The 23,666-nt window shown below is 33.9% G+C and overlaps 2 protein-coding genes across 2 annotated transcripts in view; both read right to left on the bottom strand.

Annotated features, from left to right (window-relative positions):
* The window catches only part of LOC134796358 (defensin-like), a 111,407-nt gene extending 99,738 nt beyond the window's left edge, over positions 1-11,669 (bottom strand). The window contains exon 1 of the mRNA XM_063768532.1: positions 11,666-11,669. The gene's annotated coding sequence lies outside the window, so the exon portion shown is untranslated. The remainder of the gene's footprint in view (positions 1-11,665) is intronic.
* LOC134795624 (homeotic protein proboscipedia-like) overlaps positions 1-11,670 on the bottom strand; it is a 78,682-nt gene extending 67,012 nt beyond the window's left edge. Inside the window, exon 1 of the mRNA XM_063767527.1 lies at positions 11,533-11,670. The gene's annotated coding sequence lies outside the window, so the exon portion shown is untranslated. The remainder of the gene's footprint in view (positions 1-11,532) is intronic.
* Positions 11,671-23,666: the final 11,996 nt, after the last annotated feature.

Here is a 23,666-nt window from a genome sequence, read left to right as displayed (position 1 = left end):
AGTATTTAATATAAAACGTCACATACATACTTTTCAAAATCCCTAATTATCAATTATTAAAATGAAAAACACGTACGCCGCCCCTAAAAGTAAAGCATTTATTCAAATCGGTAAAGAAACAATGAAAAGTACAATCGTGCCTGAACGCTACAATAAAAGCGTGCTGTATCTTGTGCCAATAGCAACTCATCTTGTCGACTTAACTGTACTTACTCACACAGTCACGATCAACAAAGTAATTTGAACCTTACCCCATCAATTACTCGGTTGGTTATAGAATAAAGGCTTTTTTCAATTGGTGTGAGTCTCATCGGTGAATGCTGATTGATTTTTATTGCAAAGAGATATTAGGGTTGCGCCCTCAGTTGGTTTGACGTTGTTTATGTGAGGTTTTGATATCGATGCGGCAATGAGGCAGTGTCAGTTATCGTTAATGTGTTATAATTTGAGATATTTGTAGTTATGGCTCGTTAAATTGATCGTGGTTTTTAAATTGGATGCGGTTGGTACTTGAGGACTGTTGATAGCTATTAAATGCCAACGACTGCCGATTGATGGTTATAAAGTCACTTAAATTTAAATGGGATACCGTATGAAAATTACATGTCTTTCTACGTAAATGCCTTGTAATTGCAATAGTATTGCTACTAAAATATTAAATGTAACTCATGTTAATGTTTTAGCATGCAATTAAATAAGCCTATTTAGTAGAAGCCTACGTATGTTTAGTAGTAGGGTAGTTGCCTATAGGGAATTCAACTTGATCAAACCTTCGCCTAAGAAAAATGCACTTTTTTCGTGCCAACCCTAATCACACTAAATTGAAACAAAGCTCATGGCAGAAACATGTTGTATCACCGAACGTGTCGATCTATACGCATACAATTACATCTACACACGTCGACAAGTATATCGATCGGCAGGGGTTTGCGGACTTTTATCTGTACGAGTGTTTATTCTATTAATAACTTCGAATGTGCGAGTAATACCATCAAACGACGCAGGCTGTGTTTATATTTTGTACCCACGTTAATGCTTTCAGCCGCTGATCCTTAATACTTTTGTGTGGCAATTGTGTAATTTTGAAATGGAAAAGTTTAGTCGACGAGTGGCATCGATTGTGTTGCTGGAGTGCGCTAAAACTGGGAAATATGACAAGTCTTCGATTCTAATTTTATAAACTAAGTGCAATCCCGGTTCCATATACGAGTATCAGTTAGGAATGTGAATTTAAGATATTGCTGCATGGTTACACGATTAACTCCATAGAAAATAGAATCAAAAATTTGCTCGTAAATGAACCTACACGAATCATTATAACCTACCTAATCAGTAATCATTAGACAAGCAACTTACTGTCTTGCGATCCTTGATTTTTCCTGTTGTTATACATATACGTATATAGAATATGTTCTATGATTATAATCTAAAATTATAAACAGTGTATTCTCATGACAATAGGCTAGACGACAAATTTTCATTTACGATATCAATCGATCATGTTTGTTTTTAGGATCAAATGTATATATGGGACCCATTGCAATAAAGCAATACAAAAGTCAGAAATGATAGTCGTCTGAGAATCATACTTCACTCGCGAAACGCCCCTAACAAAACGATAAGTGATCCCTGACGTCAAGGTCACTGAGAGTCCATCTTGAAGTATGGACAAAACAAGATAATTGCATTTTTGTCGGTTAAATATTGCGTTTATTGACCGAAGCGAAGCGAAGGTCTACGTTTTGACTCGGGCGTTTTGCTTTCGTATGTCCGGATGTTCTCCTCTACAGGTCGCAATTCTTAACCGATTCTCGTGAAATTTTGTGACCAGATTCTATGATTAAATATTTTTTATGGCAATCCAGTTTTTGGAAATTTTTAAAAATGGCGGTGTCGTGATACCTCGCGTCGAAACAAATAGTCGTATCGATATCACAAGAGTTTTTTCTTTTTGAGATATGTTTATAGATTAAATGGCTATAAATTCAGAAAATTTATTTCGCTGGTTTCGGAGGTATTGAGATATTTAATTTTAACTAATTATTACTTGAGAATGAGTAGCTAAGTTTCGTCAGCTCATCTAAGAACTATTTGGCTCAGTTTGTAAACGTTCGCTTTTTTTGTTTGCACAGGGAGTCTGGGTTCGATCCCAGTATTTGTATGCTGGGATATAACTTTTTTTATTTTTTTACACTTTAATTACGTATTGTTATTTTTTTAATTTACTATATTTAAAGCTCTTAGCACCATGCTATTTAAAGCTCTGCTCGCGAGGTCTATAGCTCACAGAGCCACTAGTGTACATAGTTGCTATACAATCTTTTTTGGATAAAATTTAAGGAATCGAATGGTATCCGTAGGTACTTCCTTTTTGGAAATTAAAAAGAAACTTAAATTTTGGAACCTGCAGGTCCTGTATTTTTGTATTATTTCCATATATGTATTATTTTAATATCCACATTATTGTGATAAATTGCTCATTTGCTATCTATTTTACTAGGTTTGGTTATAAAATTCAACATGCATGTGTTATCATCCCTATTACTACCTATTCAGTTATTTACAGAGTACCTACAAGATATGAAATATGAAAGAAAGGCGTTAGTTAGTGTCGCGTGGTGGCGTTCCCACGGTAAATCGATACCCTTTGTTATGGACAGTAATAGCCAGAACAAATACTGTAATAGGCACACGGGAGCCAAATGTAATCATAATGTTTTATTAATGTCAAAGTTTACTACCTCTGCTTTCACGGTTTGACGACTCGATTAATTCTAATCAAATGTGTGTGTGTAAAACTGGAAAAATATATGTAGTTTCAGTGGAATAAAGCCAGTTTATAAGTCTGAATGCCTAAAAGATGCCTTTCACTATCAATATTAATAATTTGATAAGTGTTCTTAACAATTATTAGAGGCAGGATTTAGATTTTAATCTTTGTTTGAGTTATATGTTTGTGTTCATCAATATTATGTCCGGAAAACAAGAAAAAAAGCGTCAAAACCTAACACTAACTTATAAATACCTCAAAGCCTAACACAAACTTAAATTATTACAAAAGCCGGCTATATTATTAACCTCAATAGAGGACCCAAATAGTAGCACGAAACACGTATTGTGTAATTATTTCAATTGATAAATCGATCGATTAGTAGAAAGTTAATCGACAGTCGAATCGATCTTCTTTACCGTCGATTTTTCTTCGACTCCCCACTGAGAGGACTCACCTAGTTATTATTGTTATTTAATAATTAATGGTGCTACTTATTTAAATTGGATTAAGTAGTGAGGCCATCCGGAAAGCTGATCACGATTTAAATTAATGTAATCTTTCTCATGTGCGCAACTATACTGCACGGTTGCTAAAAAATAACTGCATTCCCGTTGCCAGGGAGGATTTGGGATTATACTGAGCTACTTTTACTATGGGACCAACCCCGATATCACGAAAAAAAATTTACCCTCCCATAGAAAATGGACCAGCTGAAATGTAATATAAAACAGCCAAATTTTTTTTTTCGTGATTTTGGGGTTAGTCCCATAATAATCCCATTGCTCAGAATAATCTCAAAACCTCCCTGGCAACGGGAATGCAGTTATTTTTTAGCCACCCTGTATAAGTACAGTTAGCAGCACAAGATTGCTTAAGAACCTAAAGTAAAGCGCTGTAATGCTGATTTCTGTTGTTGATTGCACAGTAGTTACAGACATTTTTGTCATTACCACCTTATCCGAAATTTTAATTGCAATCTAATCAGGTCTTTAGGTACGAGGATTTCTGTAAAAAAAAATACGTACATCATTAAGGGAATTAACACCTCGCACCTTATATTACCTAATAGTTATTTATTACATAAGATAGTTCATAACTTGACTTTGGAAGCAAATTACATATGGAATGATTTTTATCTAGAGATGCCACGAATATTCGGCAACTATTCGGTATTCGGCCTATTCGGCCACTTTGCTGAATATTCGGTATTCGGCCGAATGTTGCCTACTATTCGGCCGAATACCGAATATCTGTTGCACCTACCCAAAAAAGAAAAATTACCTACACAAAAAAAATAACCATTAACTAGGTAAGTATATTTAATATTTAAAATGTTTTCTTGGAAAGTACCTAAATACGAAGGCACGTTTTTGAACATTTGTTGATTACAAAACATTTTATTTTTGTCATGGGTCTGATTTGATTGATTCTAACTACATTAATTAATTCAACAAACATAAAAATGTAAATCTCAGCAAACATTGCGCTTTGTTGGCGAACAGTTTTCATAATAATTGTGACTCAAAATGTTCGCATGTCATGCGGTCGCCGAATATCCGGTATTCTGCCGAGAAAGGGGCCGAATATTCGGTATTCGGCCAAATTCACTATTCGGGGCATCTCTATATTTTATCTCTTATCTCGGCGTTTATCCCGGTAGCATCCTCAGATAAACCTTCGGAGCCTAGGGTCCGCTAAATATGACAGGATTATTTGGCTTTCAATGGAAATCTTCATTGAATGTGCTACTGTCTGCTAAGTTTTCAATAATAGTTAGCATAGCTGAATAACACCAACGTTAGACAGGTATTAAAAAAAGATGACTATTAGGTACCGCTTGCACGGCAGACATACTGTCGCCGAGACAATCGATCGTCTAGACAATTACGACAATCACTTAATGTGGCACATTTACATAGCTAACACTTTCGCTGCAACATGTAAAAAATATCCAATGCTAAATATACCTGTGTAACTGATAAGTGAGTGAATTCTTTAGTGGTGGGTAGCCACAAACTTATCTGTTAAACCGAACCTAATTTGACTTATTTTTTGATCTGGTTGAAATGTCCCTAGATTGTTTTATTGATTGTTACATAGGCAAATATTATGGTAAAGCCTGTATAGCTTACCGCATTGTTAAATATGTTCGGCATGTGCCTGATGAAATTATTTTTGCAAAAGCTGCATAGGTATTTTGCCTAAATTAAATTGTTTTTTGACATTGCTTTTTCTTATGTATGTATATTCTTTTTTAAAACTGATTGAAATCAGCATTTTTGATAATATCTTAGGCGTGGTTACTTACCTATAGGCACTGTAAGGGTTTTAGTTGAGTCTCTAGAGTGCTAAATAACCATACCTAAGTGACTAAAATCATTGACTATCAATTCGATTTTGCGGAAAGTGCTGCGAGACCGATTCATAGCAGTTGAAGTGTTAAATATACGAAATTAATCAGACAGTGTTTACTTTAACGTTAATAATTAAAACGTGGTTTCGTTATTTAGGGCGTCTAATGACGCCAACAAAAAGTAGCTGGCTTGCAAAAAATGCATTTAAGTGTCGATCATTTCAAATTAAGTGTTCGAGCAATTGTTTAAAATGTAGGGATAAATCAAAAGTGACATATTGCCAAATTAGTCTTTGACTGAAATTGTTATTCATGTTGTATCCACCGAAATTCCCGAACCTATGTTTCCTGTAAAATCATCTGTATATAATAAATATACAGAAAATGTCCAAATAAACGTTTTGTTACCTCATAAAACATAATTAAAATCAAAGAGAACTTCAAAAAATCGCGGAAATGTAACAATTAAGGGGCATCAAACGCGGCTTGTCAAACGTTACCCGCCATATTGGATTTGCGAACAAGCCGACCACTTCCGACGTTCTCCATTTAAATTAAATCATAACCATCGTCCATATGCTGTCAGTATTATTTTAACTCGGGATGTGACACTCTATTCCGTGGCAATAGAGCTTCAGGTCCTGTTTAATTAGTTTACTGATGAATAAAACCCGACCGGTTGATATCAAAGGGCCCACACACGTCGAACAGGACTTCCGCGACTTTGTGCGTGGCTATCGCTATCGATTAAGTTTGTATCGAGATGGCGTAGCCAAATCAGTTTATATAGATAATATCGTAGGATTTCCTGTTAAATGTATGATTTGGTATGTGATTAACCTACATTAACATTCAACCTACTAATTCATTAAAGACAATGTAATCTAATCATAATGAATTTTTAACAAGTTTTGGTTTTGGTAAAACAATTTAAAAAGCCATTAAAATCATTTTATGACCAAAAACGGCTTGGAAATGCTACATCGCCAAACGTGAATTGTAAAAATTGGTTCAAAAGTTACACTTTTTCAAACAACTTTGTTAAAGGGTGATTTTGAATGCAAACTTTAATGGCAACATGCGTCGTAGTGTAAGAATTAAACGCAAAAGGTAACAACGCACATAATTGTTAAGAAAAATACACAAATCATCCATCATAATTTAGCCAATAAGTCACAGTCGTCCACAATGCCAATTATTGTAAATATGTACTGATACATAATAGTACCTACTGTAAGATATAGTCAGTAAAACTCCAACAAATGCGTCCTGCAAACTTATATTTATTAACAGTTACAATAATACATATTTAAATCAAACAATTGTATTTATGTCCGCTCTCAACAGAACCTTTTTTCAACTTACTTTTATTTATTTTTCAAGTTTCCCGCCAATGGGCAACGACCCGCCAATTTTCGAACCTACAGTCAACGCTGATATTAAATTTGTTCTTAATTGTCAAGTCGTTTAGACATTATTAAATAAATGAGTGATTTGTATTTTAAATAAATTGCATATGAACCGTGGAACTAAAGTGAACATAAATGTGATAACAATTTTGGAACCTTACAGTAGGTACTTAGAGTTGATGGTTATGTTTCGGTCAAAAGTACTATAATTTAATGTTAATTATTATAAATTAAATAACGATTAATACAATCCACTATCATAGTATCAATTGCATCGAATAATTATAATCAATTAATTAGGTAGGTACCTATTAATACATACTCTGATAATATCGATCGGATAAATGGGTTAGTTTCAAATATTATCTATGTACAGTTATTAGTTTGGACCTCTGATGCTCGCGCGGGTTCGTACCTGATGCAAAGGCTGGCCATCGCTATCCAACGTTGTAACGCGGCTAGTGTGATGGGCACCTTTGCACCCGGTACAACTCGCGGAGGTCTTTAAGATTAAAATATTTTATATAGCGCTGTAGTTTTTTTTTAATTAATTTTAGGTATATTTAAGTTATTTTTGTATTGTTGTATACCTATACCATTAACCTTACTTGGGCTAACGAACCAAAACATACCTATTCCTTCCTTGGCGGATTGCCGCTCTACTTAGTTCATACTGAAAGTTTCTATAATCTCAAAAACTGTAGGTAGCAGATATTTTGTTTTATAATCACTATACTTAACTCTTACTGATAATGCGTACAAATATAATATTTGTTACGATGGGTTATTATTTGTAACTCATTATTATTGAGCACACAGCTGCGATTTTAGTTTGGAAAGACGCTGTTAAAAGACCCTTCTCGATTATCAACCGTAACAATACTATATTATAAAAGCAACTAAATTTATATTTAACTTTTTTGGGAACATAACAGTACCTACTTATGCCAATATTTTTTGGCAAAAATTTCATTTTTGGGACAAGCTTTTATCGCTGACTGTACTTTTCTTTCCCCAAACACAATTAGTTTGGGTTGCTTTATCACAGTGTTCCCATGGCCACCTCCTGTCTCCATCATCAGATCAGTTCCATGTCATCATGATATTGCATTATCATCCGATTTACATTATGTATGCAAAATTTTAGCTCAATCAGAAATCGGGAAGTGGGACAAATTTAGCTTCCAAGATTTGACCCACACTAACATATGTGACGTCCCACGGTCAAAGGTACCTTATGGCGGGTATGGAGTTATGCATACCCCAGTAATCTACAATAAATAAGCTATCGATAACACAAAAGATCAACCTTCTAGGTTGCGTAGTTACAGAGATATGATTTTTTGAAAATAATGTTGTGAAATGAGCAACTTTACGATAGAGAAGTTTTAAGTTTAGCCGCCTAAAAAACTATGTTCCTGAAGTAAGTTACATAGTTGACTACAAATAATAATACCTTATATATCTGAGATTAAAAAAATATTGCGACTTGTTCTGTAATGCAAATAGAAACTTTTGATATCGACTGATTTATGTGTATACTAACCAATCTCTTGAAAATAAAGTTTTATTTCATTTTCACGATTGATTGCAATGAGCTCTCAAGATTTAAATTTTATCTATTAGAAAACGACACTGACAGACAGTTTAAGCAAAAAACAATACCGATTTAGAGGTGAAAATGTATTTTCTGACTTTTTCATATAAAATCACAAAATTGAATATTTTTACTTTTAATGTGACACACAATCAATTTTTCTGAGCACATATGAAAGAAATTCTGTCATTCAAATGAAATAAATCCTAAAACCCCAACTAAATACTATATTTAACCCCTTATGCCACTTTAAACTTACATAACAATAACAGTATTTGCTCCATACATTTACGAAAAGGTACCTTATGGAAATAAATCTAATAATACATCACTACAAAATATCAATCATATTACAGTTTATCTTTTATGAATAGAAAATATTAATTTACATTAAACTGCCCCAAATTTAATTAGTTCTTCGTCATAATAATCTTAAAAAAGACCAATAATTTGTATGTAATGAAAAGGTACCTTGTGATTAAGTTACATGATGAGGCATGATGATGATGGAACAGTTAGGATAAACTAATAATATTTTGGGGTTAAGATGGTATAAATCGTCTATTTCTTATCAATAATATATTTCGGTTGCTATTGAAGATAAGCGGCATTGAGGTTCAATGACCTCAGATATTCCATAAGGTAATGCGTCGGGTATTGGCATTTTTCAGCAAACCAATGGCTGATTTATTGCATGCGACCAAACCAAATGAAGATTATTCTAGTTAAGAAAGACTTGACGAGAGTAACTTTGGTATAATAGCAGGCTACTTGGATTTGTGATGTCGGTCTATGTACGGTTATAATATTTGCGAGGCGCCCCAACCAGAACTGAAATTATCAAATTAGTTTTGCAGAATGCTAATACAGTTCTCTACCAACCTTCTTTTCCCGTATTGACTAGTTTTTTTGGGAATTTTCAATCTTTTTTCCATAAGGTACCTTTTCTACTAAACTCTGAGACGACATTACTAGGCTTATAACTAACTTATAACAAAAATAAAAACAGGTAAACAAACGTTACGCATTAAGGTTTCAGATCACACAATAAAAAAAAATTGAGCATTTTTTCACCTCTTTACAAAACATTTCATATCTCCGAAACTAGAAACCCTCATAAGGTACCTTTTCCCGTGGAACGTCACATATAACATACAGGAGTTAAATAAAAGCTTGTAAAAACATGAACGCTGAAAACAATACACTCTTGTTTTTGGGCAGTCGTGTAAAAAGCTGGATTGTAAAATTTGGCTTATAAAACTTGAACTAAGCATATGTACAATATTATTTTTAACATATAAAAATAACTAAACCTGGGTCTTTTATAGGTACATGATGAGTAGTTACTTTTTAATCTACATACTTGATGTTGAATTGTTGATTCACTTAATAATCAGCGGTCGGCAACCTTTTTTTGCGTAGTTTTAGTAGCGTAGTTAACGATGAGTAAGTTGACGCGGGCCGCACTTTGTTAATATTTATGACTTTATCAGACATTGTCGTTTCTCAATATTACATAGCCAGAGAGGCTCGCAGGCCGCAAGTGACAGTTTCACGAGCCGCATGCGGCCCGCGGGCCGCAGGTTGCCGACCGCCGACTTAATTGACTAGAACACGCGAAAAGTCACAATAATCTTTAATTTGAATGCGAATTAATTAGTTTAAGGTGTCAAGATACTTTAAAAGCCTGTTTTTAATAACTTGTAAAGTGTTCAACCATATAATAAGATACAACGAATGCTATAGAGAATAGGTATCCGTATCTGTATGTTTGTTACACTTTTTATTCATATAACTATGTATGTAATAGGTACAGAGAGAGCGCTGGTGGCCTAGCGGTAAGAGCGTGCGACTTTCAATCCGAGGGTCGCGGGTTCAAACCCCGGCTCGTACCAATGAGTTTTTTCGGAACTTATGTACGAAATATCATCTGATATTTACCAGTTGCTTTTCGGCGAAGGAAAACATCGTGAGGAAACCGGACTAATCCCAATAAGGCCTAGTTTCCCCTCTGGGTTGGAAGGTCAGATGGCAGTCGCTTTCGTAAAAACTAGTGCCAACGTCAATTCTTGGGATTAGTTGTCAAGCGGACCCCAGGCTCCCATGAGCCGTGGCAAAAATGCCGGGATAACGCGAGGAAGAAGAAGAAGATGTAATAGGTACAGTAAAATCAGGTAACTATAGTCCTATAATACAACTATGGTCCAGTTTTTAACGTTGATTATCAACGAGCCCCTTTGATTTGTACCTACTCGATCGTTATATTTATTTTGATGCTTAGATATACTAATGCTTTTTAGGGTTCCTTACCCAAAGGGTAAAAATGGGACCCTATTACTAAGACTCCGCTGTCCGTCTGTCTGTCACCAGGCTGTATCTCATGAACCGTGCAGTTGAAATTTTCACAGATGATGTATTTCTGTTGCCACTATAACAACAAATACCTACTAAAAACAGAATATAATAAATATTTAAGTGGGACTCCCATAAAACAAACGTGTTTTTTTTTTGCGGTTTTTTGCGTAATGGTACGGAACCCTTCGTGCGCGAGTCCGACTCGCAGTTAGCCGGTTTTTTTTTCTATATTAGATACACTTTAAATTTTGAAAAATATATACATATTTTACTGGAACTTGAACTTGAACCATAGTTGTAAGTTGTGGACTAAAGTTATGTACCTGATTTTATGGTATTATGAATATTATTTCATAATTATGATTAACAACCCCAGTACTAGACCAAATTACTCTTCAATAAAGTGGATATATATGATAGATGCACAAGAAACATAAGATTAAAGTAAATTATGATAGGCAGGATAATTAAAGAAAATTATAGTAAGTACGAACCCTTGTATTTATTTATGTAAACCGAATCTGTTATTGATATTTATTACTTATTCTTAGCTCATCCCACTCGCACCAATATATAATAATTACGAAGTAGATGCAAATGCAAAAGGCGAGAAAAATGAGATCAAATTTAATAAATTCGTAAGTATAAATAGGCATCAAAGTCAATCAATCAAGAATATTCAATCAAGTCTAACACATACATAGTTGCATTAAGGATGTGAATAGGTGTGTACCTACATAAGCCTATCTTGCGGGCAAACCCGCAGCGCGGATTAGTATATACCAAACCTAATTTTTATTTAAGCAATAAATATTTATAGACGAATCCATCAAGTGATCTCATGCTATTAAATTCTAATAGAATTAATGAATAACTAATGAGCCATAGAAAGTTCCAAACTCATTAACAACTACGTCAATAAAACATTATTGCATTTAATGTAATGCTATTAATTAAAACCAATTAATATGACTACATCACAATTTATAAAATAATAATAAACAAATCGATAAAAAGTAATTTACAGTTTGTATAATCCACTTACAGTGAATCCACATCCAATGTTCGAAGTCACAACACTAGCACAAATTAAAAGCAAAAAACAAATTTTGAACAAAGAATGTTCGCACTTCCGAATTGTAATGTCAACGCATTTCGGCGGGAACGGAACAATAGAGTCACTTTAATGATGTCAAGTCTGCGCGGAACGGGCCGACTCTGCCGTGGTACTGAACGAACCAAGCGTTTAGTCGTTTGTGTGGGTGTATACGAGAATACGGACGCGTGTGGGTGTGAGAGAGACAACGAGCGAGCTGTTAACGCGGCGATCCTCGCAGTTAGACTAACTCACATCCAAATCGCTTAATTTTATGAGTTGTTGCCTGCCCCATCCCCTCGTGGGATGAGCGGAGTGACTTTGCCGTGACGTCTGTTTACCAAAGCTTTCATTGTTTTTATAAATATGCATTTTTTACAGTTTGCGTATCTTATCTTGCGTTGCAATTGAATAAGCAGCAAAGGAGATGGTTTAAAATACAAAAATATTACAATCTTAGCGACTGAATTTAAAGTAGGTAAGTACCTAGGCAAGTAAATAATGAGAAAGTCTCAAGTTTCTGTATGCGCATATAAGAGATGTATTTATTATACCTATCTCAATACGTCATACTAAGTTTTTGTAACCGCTTTGAACCGCTTGAATTTTGATTCTTAAGCAATATTTTTAGGACTATGATTACTACATATGAAGTGTCAGTGAATATTCCTAAAAAATACTTGTGTATTTTATTTTAAGCAACTAGCTTTTATGTACAAAAATGTAATACATAAAAGAAAACGATCACACTGTACCTAATCATATACTGTAGAAACTGTAGAACAAATTGTTTTCTATTTAGTAGGCATGCCAATGCATATCGATCTCTATTCATGTATAGGGTGTCGTGGTGTCTTTGAACACGAGAGGCTGATGATTAACACAATAATCACAATATGTTTACAAGAGCGGGGATTTTTTCAAAAATCACAATCTGTTTATAAGAGGGGATATTTTAACCCCTAGCCATACTCCGAGAGGCGAATATACATATTTTAGAGATGGCTCACTGTCTCATAGACACTACATTAGAGATCTATTTGGTGAAAATGTATAAATTTACCAATTTATTTATTAATTATTTCGGGGTTGGTTTCACCGTAAAAGTGTCACATGAGTATTTAAATTGATTTTGTGAAATACGCGAAAGGATAAAAAAAACCCTGTAAGAGCTCACTAACACTAAGTGAAAATGGCAAAACTAAGATTTCGTTACCCTAAAATGAAGTCTAATATTTATCTGCCTTATATATCCAAACCGAGGTCATAAGTCAATTGTTTGTTGTAAAAATATATTTGTAAATGCTTACAATACACACACAGCTAACGCAAAGTTAAAGCGATTAAGATAAGAACTTATGTCCGCCTGATACCTTACCTAAATATTAATTAACTGATAAAAACAATAATGATAATAACATTAAAGTGATTACTAATACACCAATCAAACATTGATTAAAACTATATGATAGCAATATCGACTATAGTCTGTATTTTTAGGTATTTAAATAAAAGTAAACAAACAATTTTGTAGATTTTGGGTAGTTATAACATTTATTGGTTAACCGACCAAATACAAAACCGCCTGAATCAGTCACTGAACGACCTGACTTTAACCTACCATTATTTGATCATGTAATGTTTTCATCTGCCCTCAACTGGCTTAAGGAGGAATTTGAGGGTAGATTTTGTTTACTTTTATTTAAATACCTAAAGATACAGAGTATAGGTATCAGTTGAAAGAAATTAATTATTAGTCCATTTAAATTACTTTATCATGAAAAAATGATATAAGTGGCTAATTTACTAATATAACGCGATCTTAACCTATTAGGCGAATCAAATTAGATTATTTCGAATAATGAATTCCCAGCAAGCTAGAAATCGTTTTAATACCATCATTAGGTCCTAAATGCTTGCAATCCATATTTGTGCAATCCCAGGAGGTTTCTATACTCCTCATCATACAGCGCTCGAAATTTATAATTTTTAAACTTCATATTCAGATAAAAATATTCTTGACGGGTTTTAGTAATAAAATAAGGAGGTATGTACAGTGAGCTGCAAAATTGCATGGCGAAATTATGAATGAATGTATTGATAAAATCGCCATGCACTTTTACGGCTGATACATAAAATTAACTCTGTAATATGTGGATATTAATTTCCCATACTAAAAAAATATCATATTTTCCTTTTTTAGTAGCGATTTATGCATAGGTAATCTTGTAGCAATTTTATTAAAGGCCTTTTAAAGATAATTATGAAACAAACAGATATCTGCTAATGGCTGGGTAATTTAGCAAATAAAAATAATCTTATCAGATACCTAATTTCATATGAATCAGGTTATGTTATACGTTACGAAAAATCAATACAAATAAAATATTTGATGATGACGCCAATAGGAATTAGGTATAAAATGTGGGTTTTTCATTTTCATCTAGTACTTATTATTTACCTAATTAAGGTATTATGCGGTCCAGAGTAGGTATTCGATGGTACTTATATACTTATTAAACTGACGACAATTACCAATTGACACATTTTTAGGGTTCCGTACCTCAAAAGGAAAAAACGGTACCCTTATAGGATCACTCGTGCGTCTGTCTGTCTGTCCGTCGGTCACAGCCCATTTTCTCCAAAAGTACTGGACCAATTAAGTTGAAATTTGGTACACATAATTATGTCTCCGAAACTACTGGGTTTAAAATTTTGAAAAAAATATACATAATAGATCTTTACCTATAGATAACAGGAAAACCTGTTAGAAATATCAAGTCAAGCGTGAGTCGGACTAATTACTTAGTTTTTGATCTGACCCCTACGGGTTTTTTAAAGGCAATTCACTCATCACAGCTTGATCATATTTTTTACATATTATTAAAAAAATATGCTCATGTACGTAAATAAAAGTCAACCAAGAGTGCTATGAGGGAATATTGATGAACAAATGACGCCACGACAAGATCACAGCGCCGCTCAGCATTTAGCGCCGGTACAGTAGCAATAACTCAGCGCAGGAAATCACGTCATCGCTCTATTACAGCACGCACACACCCGCGCTGCACTCAAACACACAGTGTAAGATGGATGAAGCGCGTTCGGCGGAATACGCTGAGTCTTTTCAGGTAATGCAAGCTTTTTGTGATACTCTTCTCTGCTTTGAATGAGGTCTAAAGAAATTGCTCCCGTTTTGGTACACTGCAAACTACAAGCGAGATAAAGTTTGGACAACATTTTAATATGTTAAATTTAAAAGTGGAAAAATTACTGTCTTGGGTGAGACTTTAATTTTTCCATTTTTAAATTTATTCTAAGCTTAATAGCATCGTTCACAGACGTTTCTGCTTGTTAAAAATTAAAATTAGTATGGGTAGCACATCGTAACTGGTGAATTTCCAATATGACTTGGAACTCCGGTAGCCGTTTAAGAAGTGTAACACTCTTGCGGTAGATGTCGCTATGGTCCCCTTGACCTATAATATGGTGGAAAGATTTTCTGGCTATGGATGAGGTCTTGGTGGCTCAGATGGCAGAGCGCTGGAGCTCACCCAAGACAGTATTTTTTTCACTTTTAAATTTATTCTAAGCTTAATAGCATCGTTCGCAGACGTTTCTGCTTGTTAAAAATTAAAATTATGTATAATGTTAACCAAAATTCGGAGAAAATATAATATAATTATCTAACTGTCAATTTAACGTACAAATACCGTAGTTAACAAATACCCTGTTGGGACAAATTGTCCCCAAAAGGACTTAAAATTATAAAACGTCAAAATTTTGGTATTCTTGGAGCCACAACTTTAACGATTAAAAAGTGTTCAATTTTCTTCAGACATATAAAAAAATAGTAAATCGGGACGATGGTTTTATTATATATCATTTACATGGAATCAATCAATCATTAGTAGATGCGAAAACGAACATCGCCGGTAGGAAAACCAAACATCGGAAGTTTTGTATGTCGACCGGGTGACATCCGCATCCCTATCTCTGCATACTCTGCACAACGTTCAAGTTGATAAACAAGACCAAATGGGGGTATTTCGAAAACTCGCGCAGCTAGATTTAAAGGCAGTCTGAGACGACGGGGACAATGCCGTGCTCAAAACATCGGAGGTAATAATAAAAAACTTAATTATATGCGATTAAGTCCCGTTTTCGTAAATAAATTCAAAACAATTTCGAATGTCACTTACATACTGCTGTTATGACTGTTGGGCAATTTTCTGCGCTTTATAAATGTATTAAATATAACAGATGGAAAAAATTAAACACTTAAATGATCACGCTACGAAAGCACCCGCTTTTTGACAATCAATCAACAATCCTTATTGAGCTTATTGTGGGCTAGGTCGATTTGTGTGAGATTTTCCCATAATATTAATTTATTTATTTCATAATATTCGCGGTTAGAAAGAAACAAAATAATATCACGAGCGCGCACGCATACATTATCCCGAGTCAAACTGCTCGATTCGAACTTTAAGATACGTCAAATATTACGTCTAGATACGATATACATAGATTAGATTACGTCAGTGTCAAAAGTGACGTTTTTGTTTGAAGAAACGTCACATTTAACACTGACCTAATATGTATGTATAACGTATCCATATCGTTTCTAGATCTATTGACTGACGTATCATAAAGTTCGAATCGGGCCGAAAAACAGCCGCACCTGTATTTGTCGAACGCGCCACACGGCCGACCTCTAATTGTGTGCGTAGCGCATTGTTATGATTATGTATCCATTTGACATATCGTTGTGCTGTAATTAAGCCGGATTACGCTAACGTTTATTAATGTCCCGTTTACGCGACTCTGGCATTCGGTTAAAGAGTATATGCCCGAGTCAACATTTGTGCTCTAAAATTCAGGCGTGACATATGCTTTCGTGAAATTACATTTTCTCTTAACTGTTTCTGTTTTAAAATGAAAATATAACAACATTTCAAAAACCTAATTGCAAATTAGTATCTTAAAGTTCGAATCGGCCCGTTAGGTGGGCTAAAGTCAACAACATTAAAAATAACAGTTTTCAATTGTTTTTCATCGGAGGGTATAACAAGTATATTCTAGATTTATACTTGATTACATAATAGAGGTACACTATACTTATATTACTTATCAAGTTATCGCAGACCCACATATATTATAAGTAATATACATGAGAATCCGTAGTATATAATAAGTAATTAGCAGTTACGGCGTAGCTGCTACGCCGTCCTACGCAGTGCTACGGTTACTTAGTTTGCTTGTCGCTACGCTATACTATTATACTGAACAGGAGGCCTATTCAGATAGTAGTTTCTTGTTATCACTTTGTTACAAAGAGGATCTGTCAGGTGTCAATAGTGATTTCTGGTTAAAGAAAACCTAAAACATATTTTTTGTATCAATTGTGTAAACTAACCTAAAATTGATTGAATTGTAACAGAATAGGAAAGTTAAATTGGCCTCTTTAAAAGTTACAACTGTCCTAAAAATGAGACGAATTTAAATTGCTGGAAGTTTTAGATGCCATAAGTTTTATGGAGTATTCATCGCATGCGGTATTTTCTGTGTGCGTGGGCGTTTTTCTTATAGGGTCATAGTTTAACATTTAGAAAACAGCATATTTATTATACACCCAAATAAAAACGGACTATAATCCACAATAACACTCTTAAAACCTTAAGTTATAACTTAGTTTCGGAGAAACGATACCAAACAGAGAGTTAACGATCAATAAAAACGGCAATAAAACATAAGTTATACTTAATAGAGCTGTTAAACGTTTGTATGTATGTATGGAAGGGGGGGTGACGGAATGGCACTATAATAACAAAAGCGAGAGTAGCGATAATTATTATTATTGAGTATTCCTACCACATATCATAATCTATAAATGTGGAAATTATAACGAGGAAGCGAGTTTACGATACTAACATATAACTACATCAGCTGTTGCGCTAATAAAATAACTTTCGTTTTTGGGTTCCATACTTTAGAGAATGTCTAAAACAAGAAAACCAATCAATATGTAGAATAATAATATAGTTATGTACAATTGTACATGTCCCCAGATGAACAACATGTGCAATACAGCACTTTACTCGTACTTTTACAAAGTCACAGTAGCATAAGGATATTAGAGCTAATAAAAACTGTTCGTGAGATATTCTAATTACCTCACATTTTACGAGCAATCAATAAAAAAACCAACCAACTGCGTATCTGACAATACACAATGAAGGATTCCGTATCTTCACTCTATACTAGAGATGCACCGGATATTCGGTTACTATCCGGTATCCGGCCTATCCGGCCATTATTTTAACATCTGCCGGATACCGGAGAGTGCCGTACTATCCGGCCGGATACCGGATAGTAACATTGCTTGATTTCGGAGTAAACAAAATTGAAATAAGAAACAGTCACTATCATAATCGTACTCGTTTATTATTTTAAAACAATTTAAACATTCAACTCACTTGCACGCGCACTAATTTTGAACCTAGAAATGAGTCCGCGCGAACGTTCACTACGAAACAGGTCAAAACCTGCACAGTGCGCACCTGAAAAACCGAACAGTAGGTATAGTTCCGCCGGCCGAATATTCGGCGGCCGGATACCGAATATTCGCCGGTGGTCAGGCCGAATATCCGGTATCCGGTATCCGGCCAAACAACTATCCGTTGCATCTCTACTCTATACAAAAGAAGCAATCGCCGTTAGGAACATAATCTTCAAGGCACTTATTATTTTTATTTAGGTATAAATTAATAACTAGCCTAAATCTAAAATACTATTAGAAGTATTTGAACAAATTAAATTATTTTTCAGAAAAATATTTTAATATACTACTAAGGGGTATACTACTAAGAAAAAGTGACCAAGGCCTCCAGCGCCAGTGCACTGGAGGCCTTGGTCACTTTTTTTTAGTATATGACATTTATTTTTAGGGTTCCGTACCCAAAGGGTAAAACGGGACCCTATTACTAAGACTTCGCTGTCCATCCGTCCGTCCGTCCGTCTGTCTGTCACCAGGCTGTATCTCACGAACCGTGATAGCTAGACAGTTGAAATTTTCACAGATGATGTATTTCTGTTGCCGCTATAACAACAAATACTAAAAACAGAATAAAATAAAGATTTAAATGGGGCTCCCATACAACAAACGTGATTTTTGACCAAAGTTAAGCTACGTCGGGAGTGGTCAGTACTTGGATGGGTGACCGTTTTTTTTGCTTTTTTTCGTTTTTTTTTGCATTATGGTACGGAACCCTTCGTGCGCGAGTCCGACTCGCACTTGCCCGGTTTTTTTTAAATCTAAAGTAGTCTATAGTTAGACCAAGAAAAGTCCGCAGCGATTTTGATAGCATACGCAGTGCAAGTGTTATTTAATACGTCATTTTCAATTTTCATAGAACTTTGACGTTTAAAATAACACTTGCACTGTGCTATCAAAATCGTTGCAGTATTTTCTTGGTCTAACTCTATCAGCATTGCGATACAACGAGGAAATTCCGCCAGCATCCTTGGTACAATGGCTCAAGTGCCTTTTTTAGATTTAAGCTTAGTTATTAATTTACTTTAGTATTTGTATTGTAGTACCTCTGTATATTTAATAACGTAAATAAATGTTGTTTTTTCAAGAACATTATAGGTCTGGATTAGATGGTCATGGTCATTATTCGTCATCGTCAAATACATTGATATGAAAGTTAGAGGGCCACTTTTTTTATTCTTTTCTTCAACTTTTGATGTCGTTTTTACAAAACCACTTTCACGGATATGTTTGTTCGTCACATGATTGTATCAAGTGCTCAACAATGGTTCACATGATATCTGTACTTATATTCGAAATGTATTAATATCACTATTATATAGGTACATCTTATAGTTTTTAAGTTAATTTCCTGGAACATAAGAGAGGACTTGGCACAACTATAATGGTTTCGTCATTGCCATTTTGGCCATGGAACCCCTAAAAGCATTTTTGACTTTTTTTATTAACTATTAAGAACTAGCTAGTAAAGCGGCCTATTCACTTAATCTTCCCGTAGCAATAAAATTAGCTTAAGAACGTAGTTATGAGGCACATCATGTTGGCATTTTTTGTTAGTTTTTGAGTGTCACCGTTATAAAAAAACCGGACAAGTGCGAGTCGGACTCGCCCACCGAGGGTTCCGTACTTTTTAGTATTTGTTGTTATAGCGGCAACAGAAATACATCATCTGTGAAAATTTCAACTATCTAGCTATCACGGTCCATGAGACAGCCTGGTGACAGACAGAGAGACGGACAGTCGGACATTGAAGTCTTAGTCCCGTTTTTACCCTTTGGGTACGGAACCCTAAAAATGGTGTTACTAGGTGAGCTACATAAATTAATTTATAAAACGCTTAGAATGAAGATGTGTTAGCAAAAAAATATGCATGGGAAGTTTCATAATTACATATGTCATTAATCAATCTGTCGATTATACATAGGTAAAGTAAAATTGCCGGTAATACCTAGATTGTTCAACGTTATCTTTTAGAAGAATGGGTTATCTTTGTTTATTGCTTAACAGTTTTAATATTTTTCCTTATACAGTCAGCAGCATAAGTTGCTAAGCGGACGAGATGTTCAAAATTACCTTGACACGCTCTTATTCTCTTAACAATAATCAAGATCATTTTGAACACCTGGCCCGCTTAGCAACTTCTGCTACTGACTGTACATATTTATACACCTATTTAATCCTTACGGTTATGATTATCGTCAATAATAAGGTATTCCTATTAATAAATTATTGTCACTTTTATCATTAAGCACGCATATTTACTTCTAATAAAACTATATTCGTATCTATCAGTTATTAATCCATTTTCCATAGATAATTGTATTAGTTGACAATACTCTTAATTCTCCAAACATTGATAATCAATGTCACCGGCAATCTATATCATCCGGTATTTTATACAATAACCTAACCTGACTAAGTACTAAACACAATGGCTCTACAGCAAAATTTCGATTTTTGATTTAAAAAATATCATACAGATTAGTAAATTTTATTGCAACTGTGCAAAGTACAGTCACGCTCCGTGATTGTTACGTCATTTAGGGTTCTAGCTAAATTGGACATTCCATAGCGTAAGTATGGAACAACCAATTTAGCTAGGACCATAAATGGCGTAACAATCGCGGAGCGTGATGGTACATATGTCATTGTGTACCTAAGAGTCTCGAGATATACCTGTTTTATGAGCTGTAAGCGAATAATAGACACAGGATAAGTACTTGAACACGTATCAACAAACGACGTTTAATAATACATTAGCGAAAAAATCATAATATAACAAATATTGGTTACATAAGTATTACCAGGTATTACTTAGGTACACTTACGGTTACGAATTTTCTATTGAACTTTAATAATATTATCAATTGAGCACTATTATATAGCCACGTTAAACTGTATATTTCAACAATTAAGCTAATTTTGAACATCTGTTTTAAAACGTTTGTTAATTTATCTTTTAATGTACCTAGTAAAAATTATGACGCATGAACACGTGTATTTTATTTGTATGTATATTAGTCTAAATTTACAAGGAGCTACATTACTAAATAAAATAAAATCTATATTTATTTAGTAAATAACGACTTAAAGCGATTTGAAGTTAGGTAGGCCTTATTAGTCTTATTACCCTCAGGCACCTTAGGTATTTTATACAATGACTGCATTATACACATTGCTAGTAACATCTATACACAATAAAATAGGCTAAATTATTCTCGACATTAAGTGTACAACAGCAAAGTTCAAAATGGGTATCGTGTGTCTCAGGAATGATAGCAAAAAGCAATAAAAATTAGTTCGACCCTATTCAAGATAAATGGGGGTCTTAAGGACATAATTACATTTGAGGCTTATAGGTATATAATAAGTATTTATATAGATAAATAGCCTTCATATAGATATCCAATCCGAGCTTTATTTAAATTAATTAGGCACGTATGTCGTATTTATTTAAATATTTCACTTTCCTACTTTATTTACGACTTACTCATTAATTCGTTTTTGATCTATTTTTATAGCAAATTAATTGAATTATTTTTACAGTTTTACAAACATTAATTTTTGTTTCTTTAGTTTGTAGGGTTCCGTATTTATCTCATGCGATAATTTAGTATATATGTATGTAGGTACTTACTTAATGTATATTTACTTCTTGAAAACCTTGGTCAGTGCAACTTATAAAAATTTCTACAGACTAAATTATTTTCACAAACTATAAGTAATAATCCCTTTTCCATAATGACACTGGATAAGTAATGAGAAGATTATTTAACAAGAATATCATGTTTATTACTGATTGATTGGTCGATAAAGGTTTTAATTACTTACTCGATTGTAGATATTTAATCCTTAATCTTTTGATTTCTAAATGTTATTTATTATTTTTATTAATATAAATGTAGAACTAGTATAATAGCTAATTTTATGAATATGGTAATATTTAAAGCTGCCGGCGACCAGTGATGTGGATGTACTGAGAGCTTCGTCTAAATGATATATGCTTATATGTATTGTATATGCTATAAAAAAGCGACCAATATATCAAAATGATCCCACATATTAATTGATTTCTTGAAATAAAATGCTATTCGGCATCGGCACATTATTGCACCCTCTTAACGTGATTGCCAAACTATTTCAACCGCATTACCGACTTTTAACTGTTTTCGATTATATTACATGGTCCACGTCCATTAACGTACTTAAGAGGTTTTATTGTTATGGCTATATTAAAATTGACGTTACTATTAACGTGTTGTTTTATCGATGAAATTTCGAATTATTTTAGTCATCGTTATAAAACACCTCAGGGATGCAGAGAATTCGGAGTCATTATACAGTGAAACTTGGATAAGTTAGACTTCAAGGGACGAGCAGATTTGTCTCACTTAAAGAGGTATTCCACTTATCCAGGCTCTCAGTTAGCCAGGTACAAATAAATTAATAGAGGTAAGAATAGAGTATATTTCAGTTATAGAGGTGGTTAATAAGGTATTTAGTAATTATCTTTAAAAATAAATAAGGTAAAATAATCCTTGTCCCTAAATATGTTTTAAGTATGTTTAAATATTAATTTGGATTTATTTTGAATGATTCTCCAAAGAATATGTATTTTAAAATAAAATAAAATTTGATACGGACTTCATTGCGTCTTAGAAATTTATTAAATGAAAATTTGTTTATTCGTGTTACTTATCAAGATTTCAGCTTTCGTTTCGATAGTTTTAACTACATAAAGTAACTAAATCAAACTTGAAGTCGTTTAGACACAATTAAGCAAATTCGGAATTTGTGGATAGACTAAAGTTAGTAAGAATACGGAAATTGATCAATAAAGTCCAAGTTAGAGAGGTCATAGATTGACGTTATCTCAGATACAGAGGTAGAATTCTTATAAAATTCTAAAAAACAATTAGGAAAATGTAATATTATAAATATAGTCTCAGTAAAAGAGGTAAAATACACTCTCTGTCTCAATTATAGAGGTAAATGTGACTATAAAATCACAACAACTAATCCCAGTTATAGAGGTTCGTTTTATCTCACTAACTGAGGTAATTCAGTGCTAAAGTGTCGGGACCGCACCATGAGTCCCAGCTATATAGAGGTTTCTCACTTATCCAGGTCCCGCTTAACCAGGTTTCACTGTATATATTTGATTTGATATTGACATATCGTCAGGTGACAAGCAAAACTCACTAATTACCACCACAAGTTCATAGGCATAGCCATAGTAAACCATATTAGTACTAAATTAGTGACTTTTGCTTGTCACCTGACGATATTGTCTCGCGCTCGCACCAATAAAGAAGCGCGAGGGATTTGCTCAGAGAGTAAGTACATATAACGTTTTAAATATCTAAATTAAATCGATAGCGGCTTTCAAAAATTGTAATCCTGCTCCAGACTTTATACATAAGTGCCTGTTCTATAAATTTATAAAACATTAGGTAATATAATATAAAAAATATAAAACATTAATTTAGTACCTAACTATAAATATAAATATAGAAATAAATGATTG

Source organism: Cydia splendana, chromosome 1 (assembly GCF_910591565.1).
Source record: "Cydia splendana chromosome 1, ilCydSple1.2, whole genome shotgun sequence".
NCBI lineage: Eukaryota > Metazoa > Arthropoda > Insecta > Lepidoptera > Tortricidae > Cydia > Cydia splendana.
The sequence above is the reverse complement of the archived record's forward strand: the minus strand, read 5'-3'. Positions and strand labels throughout refer to the sequence as shown.